Source organism: Carassius gibelio, chromosome B16 (assembly GCF_023724105.1).
Source record: "Carassius gibelio isolate Cgi1373 ecotype wild population from Czech Republic chromosome B16, carGib1.2-hapl.c, whole genome shotgun sequence".
NCBI lineage: Eukaryota > Metazoa > Chordata > Actinopteri > Cypriniformes > Cyprinidae > Carassius > Carassius gibelio.
In genome coordinates, this window is record NC_068411.1 from 19,909,524 (window position 1) to 19,934,258 (window position 24,735).

The following is a 24,735-nucleotide window of genomic DNA, read 5'->3' on the forward strand; positions in this document are numbered from 1 at the left end:
GTGTAATGGATCTGTGGTCTTCAGCTTGTGAATCACTCCATTGCTGTCTGTCTCTTCAACTCTGAAAGCAAACTACAATGCTAGGTTACCACTTTAAACCCTAAAAAAAGTGTTTTTTTTTCTGATGTGAGGCAGTTCCTTCTTCATATTCTCATGACAAACAAAACACTTATGAACAGATGAAACACAGTTGTCTGTTGTGTTTTCTACAGTACTTTAGGCTGTTGTTTACACCAACTTATCGTTTCAAGCATCAGTGTGGACAATGTGGTCAAACTTGTCAGTTTACAGCAGTGCCACATGGCTGAGCAAAGCCAAAGTGATAAAACTCTCAGGCTACTGCATCAGGCTACAAATACCGATGCAGACTAACATGCTGTTCTAGGGTCAGGTAAATCTTTTTCCCTCTCACCCTACATGACGCTGATCCGTCACTAGGGATCTAACGATTAACCGTGACGGTTCAAATCGGTTGAGAGGTCAAACAAATCGCCATACAATTGGAGTAGGAATTTATATGAATGTAATGTATCTCTGAGGAGAAATGACCATCTTTAGAAAAGTTTACACAGTATTTTCTTTTCATCTTGGCTCTGAAAGATGCATATTAAAGTAGCAGTTCATAAGTGCAGCTCTGCTTTGTTTACAGTGGTAACCAAGGAAACGCTGTATCACTGCTGTTCATAAGCGCCACCTGCTGGCAGAGGCTGTTTCTCAATATGCATTCTTAAGCGATCTTGCACCCTTGTGTTCTTGCTTTACGTCATTATTAACCATCGAAGTTCAGTTGCAATTCTCAAGAACGCAAGTAAAGAGGATGCATGGAAGTGCCCGGATGTGTTCTTTATATCAAGGATGCATCGAGTGCAGACTTGAGAGAATTGAGCCATTAGAAATCACAGAAGACACTGCAGGTGGCCGGTGTACGGAAACCTGTTATCTATAATCTCGCTCTCACAAATAATTGACGGCTCTTCAAAGTAAACAATTATCCTTTTGTTTTGCTTAATTTTAATAAAGTTATAAGAAACGGAGAAAGTCTGCAGTATTTTTATTGGCATATTAAAATTAATCTTAACAGTCATAGTTAAAAATATAACGCTGTAAAATAAGACGATATACACAAGTCCGTTGTTTGCGTTCTTGGAATTGAGAAACAGAGTAATCTGTGTCTCATTTAGCTCGTCTGCAGCAATAGCCTAATAAAACAACACCTTTTCATTTCCTGTATAATGTCTTCAATCTAATTTTGTAAAAAAAAAAAAAAAAAAAATTGATTCGTGAATTGAATTGAGTCGTGAGTTGAGTGAATCGTTACATCCCTAGCCGCCACTAAAGATCTTGGAGAAACAAACACACCTTCCCTTGCATCACAACGTCGTTGAAATCAATGTGACATCTTGAAATGGGAGTATGTTGCCAGCGGTTCGTCATGAACATCTCATGAGTGGTTTAGTTACACAACAAAACAAAAGTTCAAACAAAAGATAAGCTTGTCGGTTCAGTAATATATCAAAATCACAATCAGAAGACAAGGAAGATGTCATTCGTGTTTCTGTAGAAATGCTCAAGGGTGAAAGAGAAGCGCAAGTAATGCCGGATAATGAGACACAATAATCTGATACGCCTCAAGACTAGCAGTTACTACATACATACATACATACTGATCTCTTTCCTGTTAATATTGACATACTTTTTCTCAAGTGAAAAGCACTGTTAACAACAAGAACATCTTTTTTCTGCTAAGTCTACACAGTTCTCACCAGAAAATTAACAACCATTTTAAAAGTTAAATTATTATCCTAACAGGACTGTAAATCTGTTACTTTTTGAGTGAAAAAAAGATATATATATACAGTATATATAAACACACTGACTTTATGGATTTAAAGACACAATTTTTATTAAACAGATATGATTTGTTAAAATAGCCTTAATCCAATGAAATGAGCAAGAACAAAATCTAATTAAAATAGAAGTCATTATGCACTACCATTCAAAAGTTTGAGGTTACATTTTGCTCACCAAGGATTTTTTTTTAAACCGTAATAATCGCGAAATATTTGTACAATTTAAAATAATTATTAGTTTTTTTATTTGTTGCATATTTTGTATGTTACATATTTTGTAATAACTTGTAGACATATGTAATTTATTTCTGTGAGCAAATTTTCAGCATTGTTACACCAGTCTTCAGTACCACAAGATTCAGGTAAGCTGATTTGGTGATCAAGAAACATCTATTATCATCATCAGTGCTGAAAACAGTTGTGCTTATTAAACTGCCACTTTTTTGGATTCTTTGACAGAGTAGACATTTCAAAAGGACAGTATTTAAATAAAATAGAAATCTTTTATAACATTATTAAATTTATTTACTGTCAATTTTAATTAATTTAATATGTCCTTGCAGAATAAAATGATTGATTTCTTTAAAAAACCAAGACGTCTGAAGGGCAATGTACGTTTTTCATATTGAACTAAGAATGAAACTGCAGGTAAAATCATTAGACTGTATTAAACTGAATTCCTATTCCAACACACTGAAAAGTAGTAGTATTCTGTCAAGTGCATGAAAAGCAAAAGAAAGAGATTGAGAGAGAAGACAGAGATGTGTAGAGTGAAGCTGTCATGCATTACAGCACATGGTTCTGTCACACCACACCACTCTTCAACGCTCGGTAATACCCTGAAGGCAACACATTATTCATGTCAACCCCATCTCTTAGTGACGTTTACGGAATATACAAACTATACTAAACTATTTTAAGATGTTACTGCTCTATTTTTGTGTCGCATTCAGTTATTTTTACGAAAACCAAAGCGTTCAAATATGAAACTACTGTACATAAAAAGAAACAAAGTTACAATATCTTTAAATAGCGTAACTGGTATAAAATTTAGATCCTTCTTACCCCTTACAAGTAATGATGAACAAAAAGCTTCCGATTCGATCCTCACGGTTCCTTTCCAGTGACCAAGTCAAGCAACAAATAAAATCCAAGTGGACTACAGCATAGCCTGTCCCATGACCTATGCCTGGCTGGCAGTGGGGACCGGTTCAGCAATGAGCTTAATGCAGAGCGTTCAGACCCCCAGCCCTCCTCTCAGAGACCCCCACCCTCACCCTTGCCCTAATATGCCTTTAGCAACTGCCTTCAATCCATCAATGTCTTTGGATGTAATTGAGAGGGTGGATGGGTGTCAGGATTGGGACGCTTGTCAGTATGTCAGATCCTCTGTTCTCTTGCCTGTACATGTGTGTGTTAAATGTAGTGGCAGCTGCCTACACACCTTTTGTTCCGACACCCCCTTGCGACGTCTCTGCTGTCACAGCTGTACCAAATTCAACTTTTCGGGTCCAAAGCTGCTGCAGGCGACACCCCACGCCGGATCTTTTTTTAAAATAAAAAATCCTGCACACTAGCTCATTATTTAGTGTGGAAGCCTCTTTATATACATAAAATGTAGCAATAGTCTGTTGTTTTCAGTCTTTTCGGAAGAACAATCACAGTTTCACCGAGAACAAATCTCAAGATTCGCCCTTTCCTGACCTCAGAAATCTCAGAAGGGCTTTCGTGGGGTGTGGGAATGCAAAGGCCATGGGTCTGTAAAACTGCAATGTCATTTGAGTTTCCTATGGGAGGGACAAAAAAAAAAAAACATTTTGGGCACAAATCACGCTCTGGCACTGAGAACATTATGGGTTGAGGAGGAGGTCTGGACACCGCGGCTTCTCACAAAGAGTAACTTATATGGATAAATGTTGTGGATAAAGAGAACAGGGTGAAATGAAACCCTCCCTATGCTAAAATCAAGCTGGAAATCTGCCATTAGTGAGAAAAAAAAAATACAAACATCTTTAACATAACACACACAAGCCAAAATCAAGAGGACACATTAGCTAGAACAACAAAAATCATTGACTGGTCATCAGTCTGCTAAGATCCTGCTTCCTTGTTAACTCTCTTTCACTTTCTGTGCAGAGAAAGAATCGCATATTCAGTTTAGGATGTGCAACTAAATGTAATAGCATTGAACAACATACCTCACCAACATGTAGAAACACTTTAAAATTATTTGTATGTATGTATGTATGTATGTATGTGTATATATATAAATAAAGAATACATTTTGTAAATCATGGTTTTTAAATAAATATTTTTTAAGAAAACACATTTAACACTTAATGAAAAAAAAAAAATTTAAAACTTTAACACACACACCATAAATAAATAAATAAATAGATACTTTTTTGTAATGAGACCAGTAAAAAGACAATAATTAAAAAATAATTATCTGACACTTTCATTGTCTCTTATGTAACTCTTATGTGACTCCAGTGCAAACTTGTTTTACATTCTTCAAAATATGAACGAAAGAAGATTTTACACAGGATATGAGCAAAGATTGTTTCATTTCCCTATTTGTGCGTCGTCATACAAATACAACACAACATTACCTTAAATCCAGGAAGAAGTTTGATTTTCAGTTTTTTTTTAGTTCCACATATATTATGGGCATGGGCAGAAAAAAACGTCAGTTACTCCATCACGTCTTTCCATCTCCCCTTTCCAAGAAAACGCACTGTCATAGAAGGATTCCCATACCAGGAACAGCTGCGTGCATGTGGCCTTTTAACTAACCTGACCAAATAACAGAACGAGCACTGTCCTATTTAAATGACTTCAGCTGAGTTCTACAGACAAATATCGCTGTAAAAAGCTTCTTCCAGAAGTGCTTTAACATTTCAGATGTCCCTCAGTGAAATCTAGCTGAAGAATAAACATGCTTTTCTCATGAACTGATGTAAAAGAAATGTGCTGAAAAGAATCAGTCATCACTAAAACGCTCTGTAATACAGAGAAACACTGCATCTCCCTACCTAGTCAGATGGTCATAGCTACAGGGTAAAGGTCAAGATGAGCTAGATGAGTCCTAACAGACAACACAACCTGTTTGTCTTTGCCTAAGCCCCTTCAGCTGCTACTCGAGAAGACACTGCCACAATTTGAAATCATTTCCTCTGACCCTTCAAACAGTTCTTAACCCGGCACAAGACAGAGCTGCAGTTAAATTAAGACTTATTACAAAATCTGTCCAGATTTACTCTAGATCCACAGAAAATAAACACAAAAATGTAAAGCGATATAGACGATACGTTTCGACTTGCCAAATTCTCTGAAGAAACATTGAGCAGTCTGTAAAACTCGCCGACACGGTCCTGCTATTCAGGTGTTAAGGGCTTTTAGCAAGTTACTATAGGATTCCTAGAGGTTTATTTACAGGTTCTCATCAAGAGAGCCCACATTCAATTATCTATGGCCACCATAGACCTGATAGTAACATCATGCATTGTCTGAAATTTGGAGGTGGCCTGGGAATGGTTCTAACCAGATTTAATGAAAGTGTTCATGCAAATGTGTTTGGAAATGCAAACACACAAGCCTTATTTACATCCCTAAAATCGAATCCTTTTATTTTTTCCTTTATACTGTCTATATTTATTTCTATTAACGATGCACATTTTTAAACTGCCTATTTTGAATCAACGAATAAACATACAAAGCTGTCAAATATTATCTTTATATATATTGCAATATTACCATTATATCTTTTACCAACAGGAGCACAAGTTGAACTTGCTGCCAAACGCATTTCATGTGTCTGCTGAACTGAAAAATTATGTAAACTAAGCATATAAAATGTATCTGTACCATAGTACTTCCATATGGACATTACTTCATTCACTACACTTATGTCCGGCTGATAACAGAATACTATTTAAGAAAAATTTTAACACCAAAACAAGCATTTTCTGTTAAGCTACTTTGAAATAATATATATTGCTAAAAGCGCTATACAAATAATCTTGTATAAAAACAGTAAAACCTAAAATCACTCTCTACAAATGAATTTAGGCATCGCTAAATTTCACATATTTATTAAGATTGGCTAAATAAAGGAAACAGGCAAGAACAATAAAACTACTACAACACTGCCTGTTATTGACAAATGTACAAATTCTCTAATATTGGCTGATAACTCATACAGCACCACTCTATCATGCATGGCTAGATGATTGCACTGCAGCTTTCCACGTGCTGGGTGGATCAGAGTCTAAACCAGTCAAGGACATGAGGAAACGTCAGGGCCTTTACTATGAGAAAGAGCCAGCTGTCAGTAAGAGATGATATCTTCTCTCTCCGATGTTTAGGAGGGAGAGAAGTGATGGGTCTCTGGTGTTAAAAAAAACAATTCTCAAAAGGTATTAAACATGAGAGAAGTGGCCCACACACACACAGCTTCTAGCATCCTACTGAACACTCAAAGGAACTCACTCGCTCTCTCTCAAACACACACTTCTCAGAAACAGCTGACATTTCAACAGGCAACAGCTGACAGGCTACAGGTGGGAAGGGCACAACCTCTTTAACCCCGTACATCCCCTCAACCCCCAGCACAAAGCCCTTGTTCTTAACCTGGAGCTTTTATACTCTGAATCACACGCACATACACACACACACACACACACACCTGTTAGTACCGCAGAGGAACTGTGATAAACCCTTCCTCCACCGCAGGTTATTTATTTCGGATGGCGGCCTCCCCGTCTCCCTCGCTCTTCCTTTCGGTTTCCTCAGTGTAGCGAGACTCCTTGTTCTGTCTGCATCTTTAATAACCTCAGCAAATGTTTCTATCCACTGTGTGCAGCAAGCAAAATGTTCAGATGGCAACAGTCACGTGGGTCTGACATGCCAGCTTTGTGAAGGACTTTTTTTTACTCAGTAACTGAAAACGTTTTTTGTTTCTTTAAAATAAATGTCATTTGGTCCTTGTAAATAAGCAAGAGTCAAACAGGCTGTATTTTGCTAGGAATGCACCACAAAAGAATATGTAGCCTATATCATAAAAATGATTTGTTTAAATTAAAACACACACACATACACTAAAAACTACTGTTGCTACAGCACAGCTGTTCTTCTGAAAATTCTATTCATCAAAGAGTCCTGAAAAAAACTTTACACAAAAATATTAAACATTGCTAATAATACAAATGTATATTATTATTCATATTCAACATCAATAATAATAATATGAGCAACAAATCTACAAATCAGAATAATTTGTGAAGGATCATTTGATACTGAAGACTGGAGTAATAGCTGCTGACAATTAAGCTTTGCCATCAATAGAATCAGAATCAGAATCAGAATCAGAATGAGCTTTATTGCCAGGTATGTTTACACATACGAGGAATTTGTTTTCGTGACAGAAGCTCCACAGTACAACAGAATGACAGCGACAGAACATAAAACACATAATAAAAGAATAAAAAATACAAATAAGTAGATCGTGAATGACAATATACGAATGACAATTGTAGGCAGGTATATTACAAAATGCAGTTATGTATGTACATGTGTATTATGTGCAAAATTTAAGTGTATACTAAGTATGTGTGTTAGATAAATAAAGTGTATGTGTATATAAATATAAAGTAGTGTGTTCGCCGTTATTATCAGCGGTTCATAAGATGGATTGCCTGAGGGAAGAAACTACAGAATAAACTACATTCTAAAATACATAAAAATAGACAGTAGTTATTGACTAAGACGCGGTTGGGCAGCAACCAATCGGAACGTAGAAGTCCACCGCTTGAGAGGATTCCAGAGAACGCAGTTCGACCACATTAGTTCCCAAGCACAATGGAGGACAGGTTGATTATTGCGGTTTTGCGTTTGCAATAATCAATGATGTGTCCCTGTTTGCGTACAGGGACATAAAAAATAAATTAAAAGTGATATGTGGACCAAGGTGTCTGAGATTTTTCATTTTCCTGGTGAGTTGCTGATGTGCAGTAACGTTACAGGAATATAATGATATAAAAAAAATAATAGTACTGTAGTCCCAGTTTACTTTTAAACAAATTTCCCTGATTATACTTACATTAAGTAATGTTTATACTTGATTATATTTACTTAAGTAGCATTTTCAATGCAAGACTTTTACTTGCATCAGAGTATTTTTACAGTGCTTTATACATTATTAGGTAAAGGATCTTAATACTTCGTCCACAACATTATTTAATGAGGTTACCTTATAACGTTACCCTCCTTGTGGTTAGTCTGCACGAGATCAACAAGCGTGTTTGCTTTGCGGCCACTTTAAATACAAGATGAGAATTCGATCTATGTCAGAGCGTCTGAGCGGTGTGAATGCACAGTTAGTCAAATGACCTTAAATGTTTATATTTAAATAGTGTAAAGAGTAAACAAATAACTTAAGTCAAACATCAATGAAATCTAGCCCAGTGGTTTTCAACCTGTGGTCCGCAGCTGCAGGTGGGCCGCCAATTACTATTAAAAAAAATAATAATAACATTGTTAATATATGTAAAAATGTCTAAGTCACATCACGATTTTCCGCAGCCCTGACCTCCAGCAGTATGCTATCCGATGATCCAATCAGAATGCAACGCACCTAGCGCAAGAACAAAACAGACTGGGCATATGCTCCAGGTTCACACTCTGTCTGTGATGCACCTTTTTTCCGAGCCCATGTTAACAGGTCAGAGCATTCACATTGCACTAGAAATAAAAACGTGCGAAAATAATTAATATCTAGCACATGAGCATAGAGAGAGTTGTGAGTGCATAGGACGCAGTTCAAGTGAGATGAGACACGTTTTAAGTGCGCACACTCTCTCGTGCTAGAGCAGCGTGTATCTGAGCAACACGTCTGGTTTTGTGACGGAGAAAAGGAACTCTGCGTGCATTATATTAATGTGCTTTCGCGTTACAATAACGCGCTCTCGCTGCTGCTTCTGCGTACTGCAGATGGAGTAGGCTACGTGTGAACCTGTATAATGTATAACAAATCTATTTCAACACCTGAGGCACCGCTACAATTAATGAGCTCTATGAACAATGCATGGCAAAAAAAAGAAAAAAAGTCCCTGGACACTGGATTTATTTATTTATATATTTTTTTTTGCCATAAGTCTATTTTTTTTTACACCTTTACTATAGTGATTATTTTGACTTATGTCTGTTCTAGAGAAGTTACAACATTTTGATAAATGTCTAATTGTTTTTCTTTTGGAAATACGTTTCAAAATCATCCTGAATGCATTTATGACTGCAGCATATCTGTGTCAAAATTGTGATTAAAATCGAAATCTCTAAATTGATCAAAGAAATCGCGATGTTTTTTTTGTCCATATCGCACAGCACTATTCATTCAATAAATACAATTAACAGTCTAGCTTCTGAGTGCTAAGTTATTAACCCAACAATAGCGGGGTCAGTTAATCTTTTTGCAGTGGGCCGCTTAAACATATGTGTTTGGTTGTGTGGGCCGCGAGTTGAAAAAGGTTGGGAACCACTGATCTAGCCTTTTTAAAAGCTTGTAACACATTCTGGTAACGCATTTAATAAAGACTTGCAAAGTAGAAGACAAGAAAAAGAAGAAATAAAGAAAGAAAAGTGCTGCCTGCTGCCCTCAAGATGGACTGTAGGAGTGCTTATGTAGCATCTGAAGATTCTGAATAATATAAACATTGGCTGTAATCCCCAGAAGAAAACATGTAGTGGTTAAGATTCACAAAATCCTTGCTGAAGGCAGATCATGGAAAAGATGCGTAAACATTCACGTGTAAGCAAGTGTGCAGGATAAAAGAGCCCTCTCTAAGAGACAGCAAAGAAAAACACATATTTCATTAATCAATTAAATCCAACTCACAAAAATAAAACATTAACATGACTCATGAGGTAATATTTTATAAACCTCTACAAACAAATATCCCATGGCTGGATCTGATTGCCGACCTTGCTTTGTTATTTCAAGTGCTTTCAGAGCTCCATCTGAGAGAAGCGTGCATATTCACATGAGTAAACACTCATAAACACTCATAGTCAGTGTCACATTGGAAGTAGAAACAGGGGATTTTTTTTCTCCCTGTACCTCCTCCCTCTCTGGCATATTTCCCGGCTCTCCATACTGCTGCCTGCATCTCCTGTGATGAGATGAGAGGAGGCCAGCCAGCAATCTTCCATTAAAACATGGCAGAGATCGGCCATACGGAGCCTCAAGAGCGAAGGAGACAATGTGTGCAGATGGCCCTAGACAAGAACCACAGCTGTACTGCCACAGAACTCTAGTGCCCCATGAGAGAAAGAGACAGCAGCAAGTAAAATAGCACAATAACGTGAAATACAGCTGCAAGCAGCAATTATTGAGGCCAGGCACTATATTGAATTGTACTCAAATGTAAACAAAATTGCAAGCATAAATATTTGAAGTCTTGACCATTAGTTGACGCTGTAAACAAATAGCTTCATTAGCCTTACGGTACCTTCACACGGGGCGTCTGCGTTAACGTTTAATGGAGGGCATTTCTGAAGCTTGGTGCTGACGGAACCGTCATAGTGATAACAGCCAATCACATTAGTTTTCTGGTGTTGCATGAATGGCATTGGCTAGCAATTAATGTGTATTTGTGCTGGATGGAGTTGAGCAACATTTGTTTTATAAAGTCAAGTTTGGTCTGGCTATACAACTTAAAAAAAAACAGCTGGTACAATTTCAGTCAAACACAAAACATTTACAGTACCAAGCTTTTCAAAACAAATGATGACTTTAGTCCATCTTTTAGTTGGTCGGTCGGTTGTCTGGCTGGTGTTTTACTGCTTTTCCAGCTTCCTTGGCTATTTTCATGGTGAAGGTTTTTAAACTTTTCATTAAAATGTTCATAAGAGGACTTAAAGCAATACAATTGAATAAAATGGTTACAAGATACCTTCATTTGATATTAAATACTTAAATACTCTCGTATTCATCATTGTGTAGTGGAGAGCGGGGTCGAAAGTAACGTGGGACGAAAGTAACAAAGCGATTTTCTCCGAGCCTCTTTCTGCATTTGCATTCCCAGCTATGAGAGCATATTCAGCATGCAATCCTTGACGGAGCTGAGAAATATCATGTGATTTCCTTATCGTTTCCCGAAGTTAGGTCCGTAAAACTGTTTGAGTACAAAAAGTAAATTATTGAAGCAGTAATTTTTTTTTATTAGTCGTGTTGTTTTTCTTGTTTCATGTGTCACAGTAATGATCAATCTACAGGTTATTTAGTGCTTTAACACATCCTAAAGTTTGCATTTTCAATTTTTTTTATATAAAATTAAATCAATTTTAAATGTCAGGTGTTCCTGTCGGGACGAAAGTAACAGTTGTTACTTTTGTCCCGCTACAGTCACAAAAAGTATTTATTTTCCAGTGCAAGCTATATTGTGAATTTCTGTGTCTTGCATCATTTCTTACAAATGTTTATGTCATATTATACCTAAATAATGTGTCTTAATGAGGGTCAGAAAGACAGACAGAGGTCTGGTTTTATCCAGATGTTTTTGAGAGGGTGTTTCTGGACATAGAGGAACATCACTCTCTGGGCAGCTGCTACATCACATTTACATTTGGGTTTTAGCCATATCTTAGCCTTTACACCTCCACCTATGAATTTGCAGTGTTTCCAGATGTTTTAATGCACATTTTCAAATATTGCATAAAAACAACTTGATGGAAACATAAATAGGCCTACTGTTACATTATGTTTAGAGTTTTTTTTTATTATGCTAATGTGATTACATTTTTATATTGTGCATTCTGTAGATTTTTTTTTTATTATATAAAAATACATTGAAATTTACAATAAAAAAATACAGTCAGGTTTTAAGACATCTGATGAACAAACTTAAATTTAAAATGAAAATATGAAAATGTAATTTTTGTGCAAAGATAAAGGACAAAATATGTTTGCAGTTACTTATTAACAAGGTCACAATCAGGTATACTTAAGAAAAATAAGACTAACAGAAAAAAAATATAGCTTATATTGTTGTGTTACTTTTGACCCACCTGTGTGTTACTTTCGTCCCAACCGATGGGGTCGAAAGTAACAATGTGCAACTTATGTTCAAAGTGAAATTATACTGAAGTCTTTCTACATTTCTACAAAATACCACCTGGTATTGTTAGATCACACTTCTGAGTTACTGGCCACAGCAGAAATATATCTCTGTATACCACATTATCTTTTAAAATTAAGTTTTTCTGAAAAATGGTACTTTCGCCCCTGCTCTCCCCTATTAGTGATCTGACTCCAGCAATTATTTAATATTTTACCCACAGTAAGGTTAATTTCACGCAATATGTTGTTCGTACACTGATCCCTTTCATTTTGCCAATTGTTGATGACATAGGATACTATGGTAATTTTAAGTTCTGACGAGTGACATGGAACACTTCTCCTATAGATTGTCTGATATCGAAGTTCTAAAGTGAACATACATGCTCCTAGCTTTAGTGAGAAAGTTTCATTTCAGCTGCTGATAGCATTGCGAAAAGACGAATGTGATTTTCATGTGCATCTTGTCAGTAAAGACACTCCTGTGATCAGAAGTAAATCTCCAGCAAGTGCTTTGAAATGGAGCAGAATTTACTACACTGAGCCGTAGTTCACTGACAAGCTATACAAAATCGCATTCAAAATCACAGGTGATTCATTGCCGATTATGAACGCGACTTTATGTAGCTTGTCTGTGAACTAGTGCTCTGTGTTTTAAATGCTGCTTCATTTCAAAGCACTTGCTGGAGATTTACTACTTAATCACAGGAGTGTGTTTACTGATGAGAACGAGATGTGCATCAAAATACAGCCCTAAATGTCAGTTTGTCGACTTCATGTCAAATTTGTTAGCGTCTTACAAGCAAACAATTCTGAATACACAATATATACTCAATCATTTTTGTCAGACATGGACTTTAGATTATTTGACCCAAATTGGTTGAAGACTGGACAGATTTTGAGAAGAAAAACTACTTATGGTTTTACTAAAATACTTAATAGCCAACAAGTAACATGGCTGTCATGGCTTCTAATGACAAAAGAGTCTCATGAATTATTGGACTCTGCATCACCCTAAGGCATACGAAGAAGGTATGAAGTGAAATGTTGACATAATCAAACAATTTTTCGACCCCTGGGTGCCAGTTCTCAAGAGGGTGCCAATGACATTGTTTTCTAGACCAAGGAAAAACCTGAAATATAACTGACAGTTTGAATGCAAGACCCTAAAGTTGTTCTGAGGACAATTCAGTCCCACCCCAATCAGCATGCCAAATGTCTCAACTTTCCTTCAAACTGTTCCAGGGACCACCACAGAGCCATAGCCGGAGCAATAGTAAGAATACTAATGAACACAATAGGGCCTACGTACCTGCAGAGTTTGACCCCCAAACTAAAATAAGGGAGAATGAAAGAAAGAACTGGAAAGAAATCAGATCAAAAGGCTGAAATAAGAGAGAGAACAGGAGCGAAATGAGTTACAGGAGTGTATGGTTTCAGCACTTGGCTTCAATGCTTGCTGTTTCAGCTGTGCGGGAGTGATGGCCAACCCTTGCTCTCACGCCACTGTAACCCCGTTAGTTCGTCCACTATCCAACACATGCAACACTAGGTTGTGCGATTGTGCCTCCCAGTCATACTAACAGCAACACTGTGTTCAAAGATTTTTACAAGTATTTTGCAGTCCATTCATTCATTTACAAAGCGCTCCACAATACAGACCATTAATGCTGATGCAAAAGAAAGGTCCAATATCCTTCAGTGATGACTAAACCCATATTTTTAAATGATCGAGATGTTTACTTTTCCCTTTCGTTCCAAACCTTTATGATGCTATTTCTTTATAATAACACAAAAGAAGATATTTTGAGAAAAATTTGTTTTTTTTTGTCCATATAAAAGGAAGTCAACCAAAACTGTTGGGTTACCAACATTATTCAAAACATCTTTTTTTGTGTTCCACAGAAGAAAGGAAGCCATACAGGTTTTGAATGGCATGAGGGGGAGTAAATGATGACAGAATTTTCATTTTTGGCCGAACTATCCATTTAAGCCTTTTTAACTCAATAAGCCTGAATGTGAAACAGAGCTAATCTCTGTGTTATCATTAATAAGCCAGTTACTGACTGGAAGAACAGAGGAAGAGTTGCCGTTATCTCTGTCTTTATAAGAACATGGGATTGAAATCATTAAGATCTTATTTTATCATCTCCTACATCACGCTGCAGAATCAGGTACAAGGTTGCAGTAAATGACTTTGTGTGTGTTCCCAAGGGAAATATCTGTGTCGGGTATGCACAGGTTACACTAGACGAGACCTGACAAGATGACAGTGAGTTCTCTGCTTTTTTCTGGAAAAAGCAGAGTCAGACAGTGACAGAGAGCTGATGAGTAAAGAAGCTGCTATTTTGAAAAACATATTATATTTTGTCCATATAATGAAAGTCAAGAAGTACATTGGACCTTATTGTCTTTGAATGTATGGACCAAATAAATAAATAAATCACAGATATTTAATAAATATCTTCTTTTGTGTTCTACAGTAGAAAGTCATACAGGTTTGAAATGACATAAGTGTAAGCAAATAATGACAGAACATAAATATTCAGATGAACTATTCCTTTAAGGAATGCAATGTATGCAATAAGCAACAACAAAAAAATGTTACTGGTTCTTCATGAGATAAATATTTTGTATTTGAATATCAAAACAGCTTTTAACTTATATAGGTCATGGCTGCTGGTTTTATGCAACTGGATATTTCATCCACTAACACTTACATTCAGCAGAGGAAAAAAAACATAATCTGGATAAACTGACGACTAAACACCACCGTCATACAAGAACCAAAATATCCTCACAGATTCAGACAGAAAGGAAAAGCCATTCACCATATTTAGAGCCAAACTTCCAATGGTTTGCATAGATTAATCCCAAACTAAAAATAAACAGAATTTGATTTTTCAGGTTCTCATTTGTTTTCCTTTTAACTGCACGCCTGGAATGAGGTCACCACACATCATTTTAGCTTGAGGGGAATTTTAAGGAATTCAGTACTACTGATGATGACATATTTTAAGCTAAACCAAATACGCCTGATTCACGAAATGGAAATCAGTGTCGTGGAGACTACGTGAAAATGTCCAAGCATGACAGATGTCTCAGCTGTATTCATTAATCAAGCTTTCGCATGTTAACCAGAGTGAAGGCAGCAATTTCATCATTTACCTAATAATGAATTCGGTGTCTTGCATAATAAAATGATTAAAAGATGTTCACACGAGGACTAATTATTCATGCTCATGTCTTACTACAAAAATGAAAAATGGTTCTTTGCTGTGGTTAAGAATACTGTGAATGCATTTGTGCTGCAATTACCTCTGATGCAGTGAAATGGAAACATAGAATATGATGATGAAATCACATGATATGCACAAAGGCATTAAAGAGACACTTAAAGGTTAAAGCTGGGGACTCTTCAAGCAGCGAGAGCATGAATGGTGCTCTGTCTTTTTAACCCATGTGTTTGTGTGAATGCATGAGTGGTGGTCTTTATGAGGGATACAGCTGCTCTCTCCTCAGTAAGATGACACCAGTACTTTAGCATTGAGGTAACCACACTGTTCTCTAGATCTTGTTTGGACAGCAAAATCTAGTCCAGAAATCTTCTAAATCAGTCTAGGTAATGCATGCAATCTCAAAGAAATGGGAACTTGTATGGGGTCTTGAAACAACTAATAAAATGGAATTTCATAGATAGCACTTTGTAATAACTGTCATTAATAATCATTATTACATTAAATGATGCTTACATCATCATTAATTAACATACATTAAGATAAATGTCATGAAAAAACGTATTTAGTGATGCACTGATATCGAAATTCTGGCAGATGTTTATTTTCATGTCATGGCTGATAACCAATAAATGATAAATTAAAATCAAATAATAAATAAAAAAAATATTTAAAATGTCTACATGAATTTAGGCACCACAATATTAGAATAAAGTACACAAAATGGCTTGGTAGCTAACTTTATACATGTATAAATAATGCATGAATAAATGTAAGAATAAAATATATATATTATATTTATATTTATATTATTGCTGTCAAATGATTAAACGCGATTAAATCACATCCAAAATAAGAGATCTTGTTTATATATGTGTGTGTGTTGTATATATTTATTTTGTATATATAAATACAAACACATACAGTTTACAGTATATATATTTTGAAAATATTTAGATGTATACTTTTGTATTCTTATATTTTATATTATATATAAATATATTTAATATGTAAACATGACATATTTTTCCTAAATATATACACATACATGTATTTGTATTTATATATACATTAGGGATGTCAAATTTCGATTATTTCCATGATCGATCGTCGTTTAAATTAACGATCAATTAATCGATTAATCGTTAACCATAATACTGCAAAATGCGTCTATTGCAGGCACGCAGTCAGCGGTATGACAGGATGTGCAAAAGCCACACACACACAAAACGCTTTCTCACTTGAATTAAAGAGGTTTTAGTCTGAATAAAATGATGCTAGTAGCAGGATTATAAAATGAATAGATGCGATTATGATCATTTGATAAAATGAAGAGAGCGCGCCATACTTTTGAGGTCATTTTACTTTGTTGACAGTTTCCAATCCCGCACGGAGAACGCTGAACGCGCCTCTTTAAATGGTTTTGTGGTGCTCGTTGTTGTATTTTAAAGCACAATTGCAATGTTTTCAACTGACATTATTGTATTTAAAATAAAATTATCCGAAATGTGAAGCGCGTGTGACTGCGCTGCACATTAAGTGAACTACATCGGCGATGCTGCACCAAAACACCGTTGCTCACATTAATTTGATCCTGCTGGATTCTGTCCTAGAAAATGTCAGATTTTTAAAAATCCAGCATTCAGCGCATTAGATCGTGACAGTGCATGCGTGCAGACGAGGATGAGCGAGCGCGGCTTTGGCTAGATTTATTTGGAGGTTATTGCTCATGTCTCATTCGGCACAACAGCAGAGTGGACCGGTATACTACGGTCTATTTAAACTGACCAGTGTAACCTTTTAATGTTTAGTTGACTATGTTATTTTGATAATGAACAGACTGCGATGTAAGTTTGAATCGCTAGAATATACGTGTGCAGCAGGCTCCAGCGCGATCGAAACAGCTGAGAAATTAAAAAATATATATATTTTCCGCAAAAGTGTTTACTTTCATTTGTGCACACTCACAATAAAAACAGAAGATTTGTGCTCTTGTAAAATAAAGCAAACAAACAGAATGCGTTGTCATCCTTTTTTTTTTTTTGTGAATTTATGGTGCGCCCACACTTCTGTTTTAAATCCGTTAATCTTAATTATTTAAGTCGGATATATTTCGCATAGCCTATTAAAAAAAAAAAAAAAAAAAAAAAAAAAAAAAAAAACAACATGAAAACAAATTGTTATTTTTATGTTGGGCCTATTACTTAGTAGGCTATAAATTTTCCTTAAAGCATCCCATTTTGTCCCAGGGCTTAGAACCTGTGCCCTAGTCAGGTCCATGCAGAAACTTGTGAACGATGCTCGGCGTCACCGTTTAGTGACAGCAGTGAATGCTCCGGGAATGTGTCGGTCACAGCGCCTATTAATCGCTGTTTTGAATCCAGCAATTATTTATTTAGAAATTATAAGATCTGATTATGACAAGTGTGGTATAAAAGCTTTGTTTATTAGAGGAATAATAGGTTAACTGGAAAATGTTAGATCGCGACCATGCTTTTGGACCCCATAGTCTTCATTTACGCGGCTTTGTTCTGGTTTGCCGGTTGGTCACGAATTTCCACAAATTCAGTATATTTAGGCATTGTTTCTTTTCCTAAATCTTCATAGTCTAACCCTCTAATTTCCCAGGTTTATTTTATTATCTTTCGCTTTTAATAACTGTTTTCGCATCTCTTACTGTGGTAAACATGGGAAGGGAAATTAAAGATTTCATGAATTAAGAATTCGTTCGATTTATTAATTTGTTCCCTTATTTCACTTAAATCATGGGTTATTTAGGGAACACAATTAATGAAACATGGACAATTGCCACATTAATAATTCGTAGGAATGAATTAACAAGTTGTAGGAATGAATAGACTACCTGTCCTGTCACTGTGTCCCGCAGCCCTGCAAAGCGCACGATATAAAACAGTTATCTGATTAAATGATTAGTAACTACATTTCTATTGCTTTTAATGTTGAAGAACTTTTATGTTGTTTCTATTTTAATGTACTTTAAAGTTTAAATCACATTAAAAGCTTAATTTGTACATTGTGAATGAATGATGATGCTTTTATATATCGTCACTGTCACTCACAGCCGCTCGCACGTGTTGAGTCCGCATGAGCCGCACGCAGCCCAACATTGAATCGGTTAACCGACCATCGACAGCCTTAATCGATTGCATCTCTTATCGACAATTAATCGATCATCGATTAATCGTTGACATCCCTAATATACATAATGAAATACACCGTATACACTAGGGCTTGCACAGACTAATTGACTAGTCAACTTTAATGCTCTGCCATGAAGCTTTAAGGTTGACGCTGACTAGACGCTGTTCTTTAGAGGGCACAACAGTATAAGAAATCTCTGATGGACATTCCACATTTACGCTCCATTTCCAAACAGGAAATGACAAATAAATGCAGACTCTGAAAGCGCTCCACAAGACATGTGTGATTATATTACTGGATGCTTGAAACCAAACGGGAGAACAGCTATTAGTACAGGTCAGTTAATCACTATTCTAATATAATGCGCTGCTATGTAACGCGACTTAAAAAAAAAAACAGAGGTCATTCAACCCCTAGTATACACACATGTAAACACAATTGTTTATTTTGTATGAGATTAATCAAAACTAAGTGTTTGACTCCCATCACTAAGACTGGGCAAGTTAATGCGTTACTAACATGTTAATGCAATAATTGATTAACGCCAACAATTACTTTATCGCGCATTAACGCAGTTTTTTATTTTTTATGAAAGACAGACCATGGGTCACAGGAGGGGTGGGATGTTGAGTAGTACTCGCTTGGGATGGATGTCATCACGTGTCTCAACTAGACTTGTGCCGGTATTCTGTAATTATAAATACGGCAAATAATTATATATTACAAATTATTCCGAAATTGAGATGCATTTTAAGGAAACTGGTCAATATGCACAACACCCTGCATGCTGCTTGAAAGACACCTGTGTGCTCTGATGTAAACAAGCATGCATGAGAAGAACATGGAGGAACATGTGAGAGAAACGTTGAATGAAAGCACATTCACTCTCTGACAGTAGATGGCGCTAAACTGCATAGAATGCAGTCCTTACCCTGGAAACCCCATATATAAACCAGCTCCACTACTTTCTTAAACATATTTAAATAATTTTTAATAGCCATTCAGATTTGTATATTTGCTATGATGTTCATCTTACCTATTGGTCTTTATAGTTCTTTTGCACTTTAAATCTGTTCAGAACTTTTAACTTTATATATATTTCTGAATTGCTTTATTTTTTTTAAATGTTCAGTTATTTTTTATTAGAAAAAAGTTAAATTTAACCTATTATACTATATTATACTATATTTTGAGCACTTTTTAAAACTAAATTTCAATACCGTGATAATACCGTTTACCGTGATAAAAGCATGAGCAATAAATCGCAACAGGAAAATTTCTCAACCAATGAGAGCACTTGGGGTGGGCCTAAGACTGCAGCAGCACTCACACGGACGCTCCTGATCAAATTATTTAGGCTAAGCATCAACATACACAAACCACTTTATACTGTTATAATTTAACAGAAGTTTCCTATAGCGTTTGAAGACCGCAGAGAATCGCTCTCTCTCAGCCCAGAAGAGTGAATAGTTTTGTTAATTTTGTGGTTCATTATTTTGAGTCGTTTGGGACGTGGGAATAGGGCTGGGTAACAAGTTTGATACTTTTTAGGCACCGACCGAAAAATGTCTCGCTGCTAGGTACCAAATTGATTAGTTACATAAGCTGCGTAGGGCCTCCGAGACACCAGGGGGCCCCCTTGCTCTCAAGTATGATTTAATTTTAGCTTTGTTTTAGAATTTGGCCAGCAGATATTAAAAACACTTATGTAATTTATATTAATGCAGTGCGCTTATCACCCTTTGTATTTAAAAATTTGTGAACATGGACAAAGGTGTTTCATTCATTCATAACACATAATTTACACTGGTGCTTTTTTGTTTTAAAATTAAAATAACCTCGTCACACTGGCATTTCCACAGCGATTCGAGACTGCTTTCCACTTTCTCCGAGAAGCGACAGACCGGAAGTCATTCATTTCCATTGGAGAATGCAGAAACTGCTTGGAGTTCCATTCATACGCAGATGTCTGTTCATACTACACGACCAAAAGCGCGTGTTATGTGACCATTCATTGCAAACTGTAGCATCATGCTGCATAAGGTAATAAATAATATTTATATATTCCGCTTTTTCTCTTACTTTAAGCCACCATAGAGTATTTGTTATAACTTCCGATTGTCGTATAAAATGTGTTTCGGCCATGTAATGTTGCTGAAATTAAATATGTTACTACCTCTGAGTCAGAGCAGCGATCATGGAAGAGAGAACAAAGGCAGACAGCGCTGGAAGCTGCGAATGCTCATCAGTAGATCAGTGGAAAATAAATAGAAATCATGATTCTGACGTCTGAGCAATGTATTTTAAAACAAACACGCACTAGTGTAAATGTAGGCCAACAGATGTGTAAACTGAAGACTATTTGAGCATTATTAAAAATATTTGCACTGATTTATTGTGTTGGTTACATTTTGTTCCTTTGTGCAGTAGAGTTTGTATAAAAAAAATTAACAAGCTGAAAAGTTCAACCAAAGATTTTTATTTTTATTTGTTAAAATTGGTGTCGAAAAAAGTATAATTCAGGAACCGGTATCGAAGTCAAAGTATCAGTATCAAAGATTTTTGAACGATACCCAGCCCTACACGGTAACACACAACCCTCTCTCACAATATACTGTTTTACAGATCTATCACGCTTGCGGCTCAGAAATGTTAACGCAATCATGCAGCACATATCATAACCGCTCAGGCATGGTTAGCCAAGGATGGCTTAACAAACTGCGCCCGAGCGCAGCAAAGGAGCGATCACACTGCTCAAACGAACCGGGCTTTGGGGGACAAACAAGAAATTTACAAGAAATATTTTAACTGCTACTATGTAAAAGGATTACTCCTGTAAAAAACAAACAAAACAAAACAAAAAAACACCTTATTTGTTATATTTGTTACCGCCGGTATATATACACTATAAGTGTTTGCAAATCAAATGTTATTGAACTTTTGTTCATATAGCAGCCCTTTTAAATGAAAAAGTGCCAAATACACTACTTTTGAATGCATTATTGAATTTTATGCATAATGCGATTAATTTAATTTAATAGTTAAATAATAGTAATATAATATATAATAATAAAATAATAGTTTAATAGTTGCCCAACCCTAATATATATATATATATATGTGTGTGTGTGTGTGTGTGTGTGTGTGTACACACACATACTCACATACACTTTTTAAGCACAAAGTAATAAAACATTTTACATTTAAACATTTAGGCTCTATTAATAATTGATACATCACATCAGATCTTTACCAAGTCTGAGATACCAATGCACAATATGAAAACAAAGCATGCCTGCTAGTGCTAACATTTCAAAAGCTCATTTTAAAAACATGCAACTCTGATTGCTTGTCAAAACCCCTAAACCCTTGCCAATCTCATCTCATCTTCAGGAGAAAAGGGTTGCCCTCATCTTCAGCGGTCTCTTTTCACACTGCTCATTACCTTAATTGATGTTTAACCCCTAGATCAGCTGATGACGGCTCAATTAAGAGCTTGCTGGAGGAGAGATTAACACAGGGAAGGAGGGCTGTGCTCTCTCGGAGGAGCTTCAGCCCTTCAGCTTGCTCTGCTACATCAACCGCACAGCCAGTGAGGACACTGAGGCCATTTTGAATTGGAAAGAGCATGGAAGGCCCCCCCTCCTCCCCATAAAACTTAATTTAATGAGCAGCGCTATGACCTTAAAGTGGATTTATTTCCAATCAGATGTTGGCCAATATCAAATGCCACTGATCAAGGACAAAACTGTAATAACTGTGTCTTCTTTCCTCATTTACACTCCCTCATGTCATTCAAAACATGTATGATGAAGATATTTTGATATCTCTGTGTTTTGTTTTCCCCCACGGTCAATGTTTTGGACCCCAATGACTATCATTAGATGGACAAATCCAGTTGAATCATTCTCCAAAATATATTTTTTTGTGTGTGTTGCACAAAAGAAAAAGTCATAAAGGTTTGGAACACCATTAGTTGGAGTAAATACAGAAATGTATTGCAAACTACTTTAAACTCACCAGTATTTAACAAAAAAAAAAAAAAAACACAAACAACAACAACAACAAAAACTGCGTATCACAGCTGGATGTCTGGGTAAAGTCCACAGCAAGCATTTGTGTCAAATGCTTTCAGGGAGACACTAAAGGCCAGAGACATTGTTCGAGTCGAAAATGGATTAAAACATGTGACCAGAGGATATTTCAAAAATTTCACAATGAGAACCAAGTGAAGACCTGCCTTACAGGCAGCAGAGGACCTTTGACACGTGCGAGAGCACATGTAATAAAATCCACACATCAAATACAAGACAGAAAGATAGACATCTAATAAAAACAGTGGCAGCACAGTCATAAATTTGTTTATGTGGAAAACCAAGACTGAACCGTCATTATTTTGACTTCACGGTGATGAAAACATCACTATAGATGATCAGGATGAAGACATAACACTACTTTTGTTCTGTCATGTTTTGCATCATCCTGCTCTGCTTAAATGGGTTTCATGTTCCATCACAACAAAAACATTTTCTGAACTGCATCCGCTTAATCATTTCCATGCATCAAACTTCCCATTAGCAAGCAGCGCTTTTCTTGAGAACAACATGATTGTTTGCAGGATGCTTGTTATTTTTTGAAAACTTCTTTTCAAGCATTTCAAAACAGCAGTGGTAGCTTTGTAATGTGTGAAAGAATCTCTTCTCTCTGACTGTTATTGGTACCCCAGGTGGGAGGACATAACAGCATTGAGACTCTGGAGGTAGAGCTGACACCCTGCTGGGAATCACGACAGCACAGTACCTGTCTGCATGACCTAGACATTCTGCTCATTATGAGAATCAGCCCGTAATAACAGCCGGGATTCTGAAGCCACCAATTAAAAGCTTTGTACACACGCACACACACACACATTACACTACAGCAAAGCATCAGGACAGACGCACTTCACACTTACAACTCAGCCTGTGGAAACTTCAAACTAACGTATTTTTATGAGAGACTGAAGTCACACTTTTACAGCTTGTTAAAGTGAATTTTTTTCTCTGAATGCCATGACAGGGGTTTTCAAACTGGGCTCCGGGGACCTCCAGGAGGCTGACAGAAAAAATTCAGTGACCAAAAAAAATAAAAAATAATAATAATAATATTTTTAATGTACCAAGATTAACATTATTTCATGATATTACTAATGAGCATTTCATTAAGGATCCCTAATAATAACCTAATAATTATATAAACTGTAAGAAAATATTGTTATAATAATAATAATAATACAGAAACATTTCTTTCGGCTTAACTACAACACTAAAATTATTACAATAATAAAAAGCAATTATTTTGTCCGACAAATTATTTAAATTAAGAACAGGGTTTCTTTGCTTTGGGAGACTTCATATTTAGGTGTCCTTGGCATCAGAAGTTTCACTTTAGAGCCACCAAACGTTCACAAAGAAAGTTTTTAAAAGTACGAATACAGCAAAAACACATGTTGTTATTGCGTAACAGAAAGAGAGAGGGTGGTGTCGCAGAACTGCGTAGGTTAAACCAAACTTTTGTTTGGAGTCCGCTAGCAGGATCAACCAAACTTGATACGGAAAAAAAAATCAGTCTACTCCACACAAACACCCCTAAAGATACCTAGAATCAGTTGTTAACACATAATATGTTATACCTCATAACACATTACATTCTGTAGCGCACTACACAGTGAGCCGAGATGTGTGCGACTGAATCAAAATCATGTTGACATTTCAGACAGCGACTAAATCTGACAGCCCCTTTAAGAAGCACCACAGTAATGAACGCCGTTCTTATCGGCCCCGCAGGTCACGATTTATAACAATACACAAACTTTGATATAAATAATTAGTTAAAAAGTACTGTAACTGTGATGGGTTGTATCGTATGCCCTTGTCACCAATTGGTCATTAAAAGCTTAAGTCTGAACCTCCGTGTCTCACTAGCTTCGATTTCAGTCGCGACTCTTCCCCCTTTGATGCAATAAAAAGGCGCATATACAACAAATAACCAGAGTATGTTCGCGCACTAACGCGAAAGAACCTTAATTTAGATAATTTAAAAAATAAATAAATCAGAGATGTGACGGCAATAATTCGCCACTGTTAGAGCTTCAGCTACACTGGACGAACGACTTACCCGGAGCAGCTACAAGATCGACATCTGTGCGATAAACACCGGGTTTCTCACGGCCGATAGGTGAAAGAAGTGTAATATATATCAAACCAGGCAAGGATATAAAAAACACTGAGCAGATGTCAATAATTATCTGTGGAATCCTTAACTCCTGTTCAGGGTTTTTATTTAGCCCATACAGTCAAAAACCTCCATGTACAAAGTGTCCTATCCACCATGA

The 24,735-nt window shown here is 36.4% G+C and overlaps 1 protein-coding gene across 1 annotated transcript in view; it reads right to left on the reverse strand.

Annotated features, from left to right (window-relative positions):
• Positions 1 to 24,735, reverse strand: part of LOC127974437 (myocyte-specific enhancer factor 2D-like) — a 62,560-nt gene extending 37,825 nt beyond the window's left edge. The window contains 1 exon segment of the mRNA XM_052577672.1: positions 24,519 to 24,735. The gene's annotated coding sequence lies outside the window, so the exon portion shown is untranslated.